The 9,966-nt window shown below is 39.9% G+C and overlaps 1 pseudogene; it reads right to left on the bottom strand.

The window, feature by feature from the left end:
• Positions 1-8,891: 8,891 nt before the first annotated feature.
• LOC105944920 lies at positions 8,892-9,725 on the bottom strand (annotated as a pseudogene).
• Between the last annotated feature and the right edge of the window lie 241 nt (positions 9,726-9,966).

The raw sequence follows: 9,966 nt of genomic DNA, 5'->3' as shown, positions 1-9,966 counted from the left end.
GCACAGGATCTTAAACAACAATTCAACCAATGGGATATTATGAAGCTAAAAAGTGTCTTCACAGACAAACATACAATAAGCAGAGCCAATAGATTTCCCACAGAATTGGAGAAAATATTTCCTGAATATCCAACTGACAGAGGCCTAATTTCCAGCATCTACAAAGAACTCATTAACCTAAACAATAAAAAGTCAAACAATCCACTCACAAAATGGGGCAAGGAACAGGACAGAGAGTTCACAGATGAAGAAATACAAATGGCAAACACACACCTAAGGAAATGTTTTTCATCCCTAATCATCAGGAAAATGCAAATTAAAACTACTATGGGGTTCTACCTTATCCCAGTAAGGATAGCAAACATAAAAAAAATCAGATGCAAACAAATGATGTCAAGGATGTGGAGAAATAGGAACCCTCATCCACTGTTGGTGGGAAAGTAAGATGGTATAACCACTTTGGAAAGCAATATGGAGACTCCCCCCAAAAACTGACTATAGTGTTACCAACAGATCCATTCATTCCCTTACTGGACATGTACCCTAAAAGCTCCATGTCTCAGCTCAGAGAGATTTGCTCAACCATGTTTATAACTGCTCAATTTGTAATAGCTAAGACCAGATATCCATCATTAGATGGATGGATGATGGAATCCTACACAGCAGTAAGGAAAAATGACACAACAAAATTTGAAGAAAAATGGTTGAACCTGGAACAGCTTATTCTCACTGAACTCACCTGGTCACAGAAAGATGATTGCCACATAGACTCACTCATATACAGCTCCTAACCTGAATCTATCCTAGCTGCTGACATACCTACCTAACATCTCGAGGACCGGACAATAGGGAGAGTGAGGAAGGAGGGGAGAGGAAGGCAGGGAGGGGATGACACAAAACTGGACACAAAAGGCAATAGCACCATAAAACTCTACATCCTAAAAGACAGACCAGATGGTTGAGCCTCCACCAGGCCCTTACAGGGAATTCCTGATTCACAAGGCCCTGAAGAGGGTATAATAAAAACTGTCCATTATCTTTTTTTATTTCTGCTCCTCTCTCTCCCTCTCCCTCTTCTATGTCATATCTCTATCTCTTTTATATCACTTATACTTTTCTTTCTTCTCTTCTTGGGTGCTGATCTGTAACTCCCAGTACCAGCAGGTGATTATCATCCACAATGAGCTTTTGATCAGAGACCTACAAGGTCTCCCAAAAGAAGACAGAATTATGTCTGAGAGCTTGAGGACCCACCATAGGTTGTAGGTAAGACCCTACTGCTAAAAACACCTTATACTGTTGGTATGTATCTTGGAGCAACATGGCTGGAAGCTGGAAGACAGTCAGTCCCCAGAGAGTTACTGTGTCTAGTGCTTGAAGGTGCTACATGAGCAATTGGGGGATAATGACCAATATCTGCCTAAGCAACACATGATCTAACCTACTTAGCAGCAAATAACTTGATGTAATGCTCATACAAATGCAATAGTGGCACATAGCCATGGTGGGAAACCAACTGCCCTCAATTTGACTAGCTGTGACATTTGATTTATTCCCTGATGTATTGTGGTGCTTTATGATGTTTGTTGTTTTCTTGGACTTTGTAGTTTTTGAGCCTTCTGTAGGTTTGGTTATTGTTTTCTGCCCTGTGTAGGATCTTGAGATTGGCTGTTTGACTTGACTGTGTGGAGAATTCCTTGAGGTACTCTCTGTAGGTTTTTCTTTGTGTTCATGTAGTTGTAGTGCTGACTCTTATCATGGAAAGTTTTTCTTTTGCCATCTATTATGAGGGATACTGTTGCTGGGTGTACTAGTTTGGGTTGCAAGCCATAAATTCTTAGATTATGCCATGTTCCATTCCAAATCTTACTGGCTTTCAGGGTTTTCATTAAGTGTGAGGTCATTCTGATGGATTTACCTTTATATTTGTTTTGTTTCTCTCATGTTTCTTTTAGGGCTTTCTATTTGTTTTCATTGTTTAGAATCTTAATGATAGCATGTCTTAGAGAGTTTCTCCTTTGGTCCAGTCTGTTTTGAGTTCTGTTAGCTTATTGTATCTTGACAGGATGCTCTTTTTAGAGGGTGGGAAAGTTTGCCTTGATAATTTTGTTAAATAAGTTCTCCATGCCTTTGTCTGGGTTTCTTCCCCTTCTGGTATACCCATGATCCAAATATTGACATGTTTAAGAGTATTCCACAGTGTCCTTATGTCCTGTTCACAAAATTTTTTGAACTTATCCAAGTTTTTGGACTCATGATCTATTTCTTCTGTCTTGTCTTCCAGTTCTGAGGTTCTATTATCCACATGATTGACTCTGTTCTTGAGGGCATCACAGAGGTTTGGACTTGTTCAATTTAGTTTTCATTTTCTACTGTCTTTTTCGGTATATCTTCACTTCTGTCAAGTTCCTTTTTCAGGACATTTTCTGATTTTCTTAATGCTTCTTGGAATTCATCCCTGCATTTGTTTATTTCTTCACTGAGCTTAGCCAGCTTATTATTGAGGTCCTCTATTTTTGTCTTTTTTGAGGGATGTGGGTGGGGGGGGGCTTTTGTTTAGATCCCTTAACTCTTTTGGGAATTCTCTGTTTTTTTTTTTTTTTTTTTTTTTGGTCTCTATTCAGTCTAACCTGTCAAGGACAGCATCAACACATTTGTTGATTTTCTGCAAGTTCTGCCATTTTTTTTGGTCAGGGTCACATATCTTGTGTCTTCATTTTGGGGCTCCGATACTGTTGTTTCTTTTGTGTTTTTATTAGAGATTTCCATTGTGGGACTAGGCAACCTTGTTGGGGTTCCTTCCATTTGATGTTTTGTGTTGTTCCTTTTGCACTGTGGTCTGCCCATCATAGTGTGGGAATCTTATTTAATTCAGGAGGAAGCTTTAGTTTACCCTTAAAGTATCTTCAGTGATGACACCTTTTTTACTTTATTGAATTCTTAAAAATAAAAGTAGAGTAGTTTATTTCCTGGTAACCAAAGTTGGGAATCACACCCCAAAGTAACTTTAGTGTTAAGCTGCAATTTTACTTTCATTTTATAGTGCTCATAGCCAAGGGGAGGGGTGAGTGAGCAAGCAGGCAGCTGGTTTACAGGAGCAGGATGTGACAGCTTGTTACAAGTTAGCTTGTGCTGTCTATATGATTCAAAATAATTTCTCAAAACATGCATATGGATCAATCTGCATATGGATCCCATCTCCATGGGAGGGAATACATCCCTAATATTGAAAACCTACAACAGGGGTAGTCATGAGCCCTAGGGGTATAACATCTGCTGCTGTCTCGCTTAATGTATATACTATGCTCACAAAATTGCCCAGTAAGCACTTCTCTCAATGTTCACTCCCATATATTAATGTTACGCTTACTTTTGGTTAGAGAAGCTTCTCTTTTCACATGGCAGTGACCTTGGGATGACTCCAAAAGCACCACAGTGCTGAGAAGAAGTGACAGAGCAGTGGTCAGCACTGAAATATCTCTATTACACCTTCCAAAAGCTCAGGGTCCATTCCAGAGGAGGTGGCAGAAAGAATGTAAGAGCCAAAGGAAGGGTAGGATTCCTTACAACATGCTCCTCCAGATTATTTCTTTCTATGTTTCACTAGATTAGGCTTTAAAAAAATTTTTTTTAATTTTTTAAAATTTAATTTATTAGTTTTCTTTTCAGCAAATACAGGCAGTTTGGTACCATTGTTTAGGCTCATCCATGATCTACCCCCTCCCAATGGACCCTCCTTGTTGATGTAAATGGGTCGTCCATTGTGGAGTTAGCCCACAGTTATTGGTATGATAAATGTCTCTGCATATCATGACCCAACATGTGACTCTGGCATTCTTTCCGCACCCTCTTCCACAAAATTTCCCTGAGCCATGTTGGGTTCATTTTTGGTCTGCTTCAGTGATGAGGTGTTGGGGGCCTCTGAGGCTCTGGCTCTCTGATTTGGTAGGAGTTGATTTTTCTCTGTGTTGGTCTCCTTCCCCTTTGTGCTGGTATCCAGTTCACAGGAAAACATCACCCTTGCTTGTTTCCCCAATTTTCCTTAGTTTCAGTCAGGCCCCTTTTGAGGTATGATGGGGCAGCTGTCTCCTTAGGATCTGCATTTATCTGAAAAAGAGAAGCAGATTCTCCAACGGAGAGTAAGTTAGCACCTGGAAAATTGAGATAACACTTACTTTTTTGATAGACAGTATGGTAGGTGTAGGCCCTCTTTTACCCCATGATTGATGGTAGCTTGATATTGGAGAGTGGGCTTATGTTTGGATATGGTTCTGACTTGTTTCCCAGCTCCAGCTATGGGTCTAGTACCACTGAGGGGATCAGTTAGCCAAATCAAGAGCAGTTGGTTCCCCACCATGGCTGTGTGCCACTATTGCACTTGTGTGGGCATCACAACAGGTTATTTGTTGCTCATTAGGTTAGACCATGAGTTGCTTGGACAGATATTGGTCATTTCCCCCAGTAGCCCATGTAGCACCTTCTGGCACTAGACACGCTGACTGTCTGGGGGCTGACTCTCTCCTGGCTTCCAGCCATGCCTTTCCATTTTATGTGTCAGCTGCATATGGAGTCTTCAGCAATAGGGTCTTACCACTGGCCTTTGGTGGGTCATCAAGTACTCTAACAGAAGTCTGTCATTGTTTTAGGGAACCTTGTAGGTTTCTCTGATCAAAAGCTCATTGTGGATGATAGCCCTATGTTGGTAGTGGGGGTTACAGGTCAGTGCCCACTAAGAAAATGAGGAAAAACATAACTAATATACAAGAGTTAGAGAGGAAAGAGATAGAGGGAGAGGGGGAGAGGGAGGGAGGGAAGATGTCAAGGGTGCCTATCTGCTCAGGCAGGAGGAATCTGTGAGTGCCTGGTGGGGACTTGGAGACCAGGTGTCAGGATGGAGCCTAGAGACTGTGCAGTCTTGGAGGCAAATGGCAGGGCAACGGGGGTGAGGGGAATAGGACAGGATAGCATTGACCTGTTGGTGGGTGGGAAGACAGGGTATGTGACAGCACAGGCTTGGTGGCATGGATCTAGTGGCATGGTGGTGTGAGGGGATGGGATGACAGACCCATTGGCCAGTGATGGGGCAAGGGGGGTGGGATAGGACAGAATTGGTGACATGGACTACTTGGTGCAGACATGGTGGCAGGGACCCCATGCTGAGGTGGGGAGGGGGGATGGAACTTGCAGACACAGTGGCGCAAACCAGGTAGAATTGACTGGTGGTGTGGTGCTGCACTGAAATGGGATGGTGTGGTCCTGGTGGAGTGGAAAGGGAGGAGGCAGGGAGGAAAACTACAGGAGGGAGGGAGGAATGAGAGACGGTGTCAGGGAGGGAGGGAAGGGAAGGTAAACCTGGCCTGGACCAGCTGATACTGTAGGTAGTGCATGAGTGAATCTGGTCTGCAGTGCCATGGATGTTATGGCAGATCGAGTGATCTCAGGTCTAGTGGGCTACCTGATAGCATAGGACTTAGCAGATTGCCTACTGTGCTCCTCTACACCCTTCCACTGAAGGTCTGCTAGGACCTGTTTTAACTATATATTTTAACCATGTATTTTCAATTCATCCACTTTTTTTTTCAATAATTACATTTCCCTTCCTGAAAGTTCCATTCCATCTTAGCTCTCAGTGTCCCTTTGTCTTCTTTTGTAATGCTGATGATTTTAAACATTTAGCTTTCTAGCAGACATTCAGGAACATAGCTATTCTCTTCTGAGATATGAACATATGACAAAATATATAGATCATAGACAAAATATAACATTTTAAAAAATATTTATTTGACAGAGATAGAGAGAAAGAGGTAGAGAGAGAGAAAATGGACATGCCTGGGCTCTATACACTGCAAATGAACTCCAGATGCATGTGCCCCTTTGTGCATCTGGCTTTCATGGGTCCTGGGGAATTGAATCTGGGTTCTTTGGCCTTGCAAGCAAGACCCTTAACTGCTAAGCTATCTATCCAGCCCCAAAATATCACTTTTTAACACATGAATTTCATGTGGAAAATAATGGATTCTAAAACAAAGACACTTTCTAAATCTTTATAATCAATGATAGTTACTGAATTTCCCATGCTCACGATCTCTTTCTATAGTGATATGCACAAGCTTCCATCAGGCAGGCTAAATCTCTAAAATATAAAAGAGAAGGAAGAAGGGACAAGGTATCCTCAGTCAGGTAGGGACTAGAGCATGGCCAACTGTTTGCATGTGGAAAATTACTGCAAGATGTGGGGGTATTTTCCATGACATTTCACTATAATAGCTTTGTGTTAATCATTAGTCTAGTAACAGAAACTGATAACATGTTATATACTTCGTGTCACATAAGAACTTACATTCTAATATTCACAATAGATCTAGCCTTTGTGTGTGCTTTATATCTTTCTTTTCTTGGGAACTCTCTTATTTCTTCATTCTAGGTTAAACATAAAAACAGAATGCCTGAAAAATGCAAAAGTGTTCCTGGAGCAACTTTCTCATAAATCCAATGCTGATGACTACTTCTTAAAAAATGAAAATATAACAGAGAATGATGTAGCCCAAGCGGTAAGGATTATATGAAGCAAATTCAAGAACTGAGCCACGAGTTTCTGTTATTATTTACACAGAGAGATTAATTGATTTGGTTTGGAACAACTGTAGGGTTTAAATTTAGTAAAACAAAAGAAAATAAATATTCCAGGTGATGAACCTAGAAGTATTGGTACAATGGGAATATATTTTCATAATAATTTTCTTCCACTTGGTGGAAAAGAGAACATGGTTTCAAGCAAGTAGTTTGACTTCATTTTAGAGAAATTTATGTTGAAAATTAATAGCAGTGTTAATAAAGTAGCACTTGCTAACTAACAGCGATTTCCAACTTCTACTACATTTCTTTGCCCTATATTCTTTCTTTCTCTTTCTTTCTTTATTTTTTTTTTTTATTTTTTAGAGAGAGAGTGAGAGAGAAAGAGAGAGGAGAGAGGTAATTCATAATTTATGTTCCAGGGCCTCAGCCACTGCAATTGCTTGTGTCATATGGTGGGCATGTGTGACCTTGCACTTGCCTCACCTTTGTGCACCTGGCTTACTTGGGATCTGGAGAGAGATTGAACATGAGTCCTTAGCTTCATAGGTAAGCACCTTAACTGCCAAGCCATCTCTCCAGCCCTGCCCTATATTCTTTATATAACTTCTTTTAGAAGAGAAAAAAAGTAGCATTTCTATGATTTTACATTTGAAATCCATGTTTTACTTCATACTAATCTCTATGAAAAAAACATTCATCTTGTCTGATGTTAGAAATTATAGAAACATGACATTTATATTTCTTCACTTACATTCTAATTTTTAATGTTTGTTTGTATGTAAATATGGGGAGGTGAGACTGAATATGAACTATGATTCCATAAAGGAGACTATGAGAGGGAATAAGATATGAGGAGAAGGGTGGAGCATAGAAGACAAAGGGAATATACAGTATGAAAACAGAAAGGAGGGCTGGAGAGATGGCTTAGCAGTTAAGCGCTTGCCTGTGATGCCTAAGGACCCCAGTTCGAGGCTCCATTCCCCAGGTCACATGTTAGCCAGATGCACAAGGGAGCGCACGCATCTGGAGTTCATTTACAGTGGCTGGAAGCCATGGCACGCCCATTCTCTCTCTCTCCCTCTATCTGTCTTTCTCTCTGTGTCTGTCTCTCTCAAATAGATAAATATATAGATAAAAGAAAACAGAAAGGAGGCTATGTTACAGGGCAATTGGGGGTCATGAATGGGAAGGGGGAAAGATGAGGGAAAGGAAACAAAATAGTATGAAGAAAATATCTTATGAAAACTAATTACTTGTGTGCTGATGAAAAATGACTTAACACAATGCTGTTGCAGAAACTCTCACATTCCATGTGTGCCTGCTCATGTGCAATAAAATTACTTCTAAATGTTTCTGATTTATGAAAATAAAATGTCTACCTGTGTTCTATGCTTCTGAAAAGCACAAGAGTTAAGAGTATCTGCAAGAATAGACATTGCAGAGGTTTTACAAGCCTTTAATTGCTTAAATATTTACATTGAGTAACTTGGGTAACTGAGTAGCTGCACCATAATTCATTATGCTAAGTGAAAAATATTACCTTTGTACCTTGGAAAATGAGAAATATGACTGTTTTACACTACAATATTCAAACCATCCAGTTTTTTGTGTCTTAAGAACATAAACACTCAACCCATAGACACACTGTCTACTGCTTAGTATTTTGGCTTTTTTTTTTTTAATTAAAATTTATTTGCAAGCAGAGAGAAAGAGATAGAAGACATTCTGACAGAGAGAATAAGCAAGTCAAGGCCTCTAGCCACTGCAAACGAACTCCAGATGCACATGTCCCTTGTCATGCTACTTGTGCTACTGTTAACAAAATCTGGAAAGAACAAATAAACTGATAGCTTTTCAAAATCCTAGGATACTGTCAGTTAGGCTGAGTTTCCAAAAAATTCTAGGTCTGTGTCTATGGCATGTGAATATCAAAGTAACATGAAAGGCACATCAAGCTTAGGTTCATCCGTCGGTTCATCTGCTCATCAGCTTGTTGTCTAAATAGATATTTTGTGATATTAGTCAATTAGTCACAGCACCCACAATATTTGTCCAAGAGAAAAATTGCAAAGTAATATTTTTGCTTTTTTCTTAATGTTACAGTTACAAGCTTCATATGAAAATGCTAGGAGAAGAAGAAGGGAGAAGAGCTGCATAATTTCTCCAGCAAAGAAAAAAGTGTTCTCTCTCAAGCAAAATGGATTCATTTAATATGATTAAGATTAATATCTAGTTATGAAAAATATCCCAACAAACCAGAATTATCTATTCCTAAGATCTCCTAGGCGCAAGAAAATAGTTTTCTCCTTATTTTTTTAAAATACTGAAGTTACTTTCCCCTTGTCTATAGACTCTATGTTGGAGGGTTGGAGGTACATAAATCCTCCTGCACAAGAGTAAGACAGCCATGTGGGAAGTGCAGGTATTGAAGGCTTTAACCCCACCTGGTGTAGAGCTGATTTGGGGGTACTGGAGATGATGAAACCATAGGAGATAAAAGTGGCACTGGTGGACATCACAATGTTGATTCCATCTAAAACAAAGACCACAAGCTCATTGCTGTGGGTTCTGGTATAGGAAAGCTGGAGCTCAGGGAGAATGTCACAAAGTTCTTGATTGAGAATGTTGGCATCACAGAAAGTGAGTCTCGCCATAAAGAGTATGGACTAGAGAAACCAAACGTCCAATCATATATACCCTAAACACAAACACAGCACAGATCTGAGGGGATAATATGATATTGTATAGCAGTAGCTTGCAAATAGCCACAGAGTGATCATAGGCCATTGCTGTCAGGATGTAACATTTGGTAATGACAAGAAAACAGAAGTAGAGCTGAGTCAGGAAGCCTGTATAAGATACGGAGTTTTTCTCCATGACAAAATTCATTAGCATTTTAGGGAAGAATACAGAAGAGTAACAAATATCAACAAAAGACAGAATAAAGAAATAATACATGGGTGCATGAAGGTGAGAATTTAGTGAAATCAATGTAATCACGCCCAGATTAGCCACCACAGTAACTATGTAGATCCCTAGAAATGGGAACAAAATGGAAGATGGAATTCTGGTGAATTACTTAAGCTCTCCAAGATAAATTCTGTCACCAAGGAATAATTTCCAAATGTCATTCTTCAGTAGAAGTTCATTTATGGGGATGAAAGAAGAGTCAATTAGTGGAGGACTGACCATTTCTCACCCATTCTCTGGACTGTGTGAAGTGCTTTCAGACCTCTAGATATGTACCAACACTTTCTAGGGACAGGGGCAAGAAAGAGAAGCCTGTTCATGAATACTCAATCAGTATTTGTGTAGCTTTGGTTTAAAATTCCCTCAAACTGACAGTCTATCTCCTAAATCCCACGATTTATTCAATACCCTTTCACAAGA

Source organism: Jaculus jaculus, chromosome 3 (assembly GCF_020740685.1).
Source record: "Jaculus jaculus isolate mJacJac1 chromosome 3, mJacJac1.mat.Y.cur, whole genome shotgun sequence".
In the NCBI taxonomy this organism is placed as follows: domain Eukaryota; kingdom Metazoa; phylum Chordata; class Mammalia; order Rodentia; family Dipodidae; genus Jaculus; species Jaculus jaculus.
Note: the sequence above shows the minus strand (reverse complement) of the source record. Positions and strands in the feature narration are given on the sequence as shown.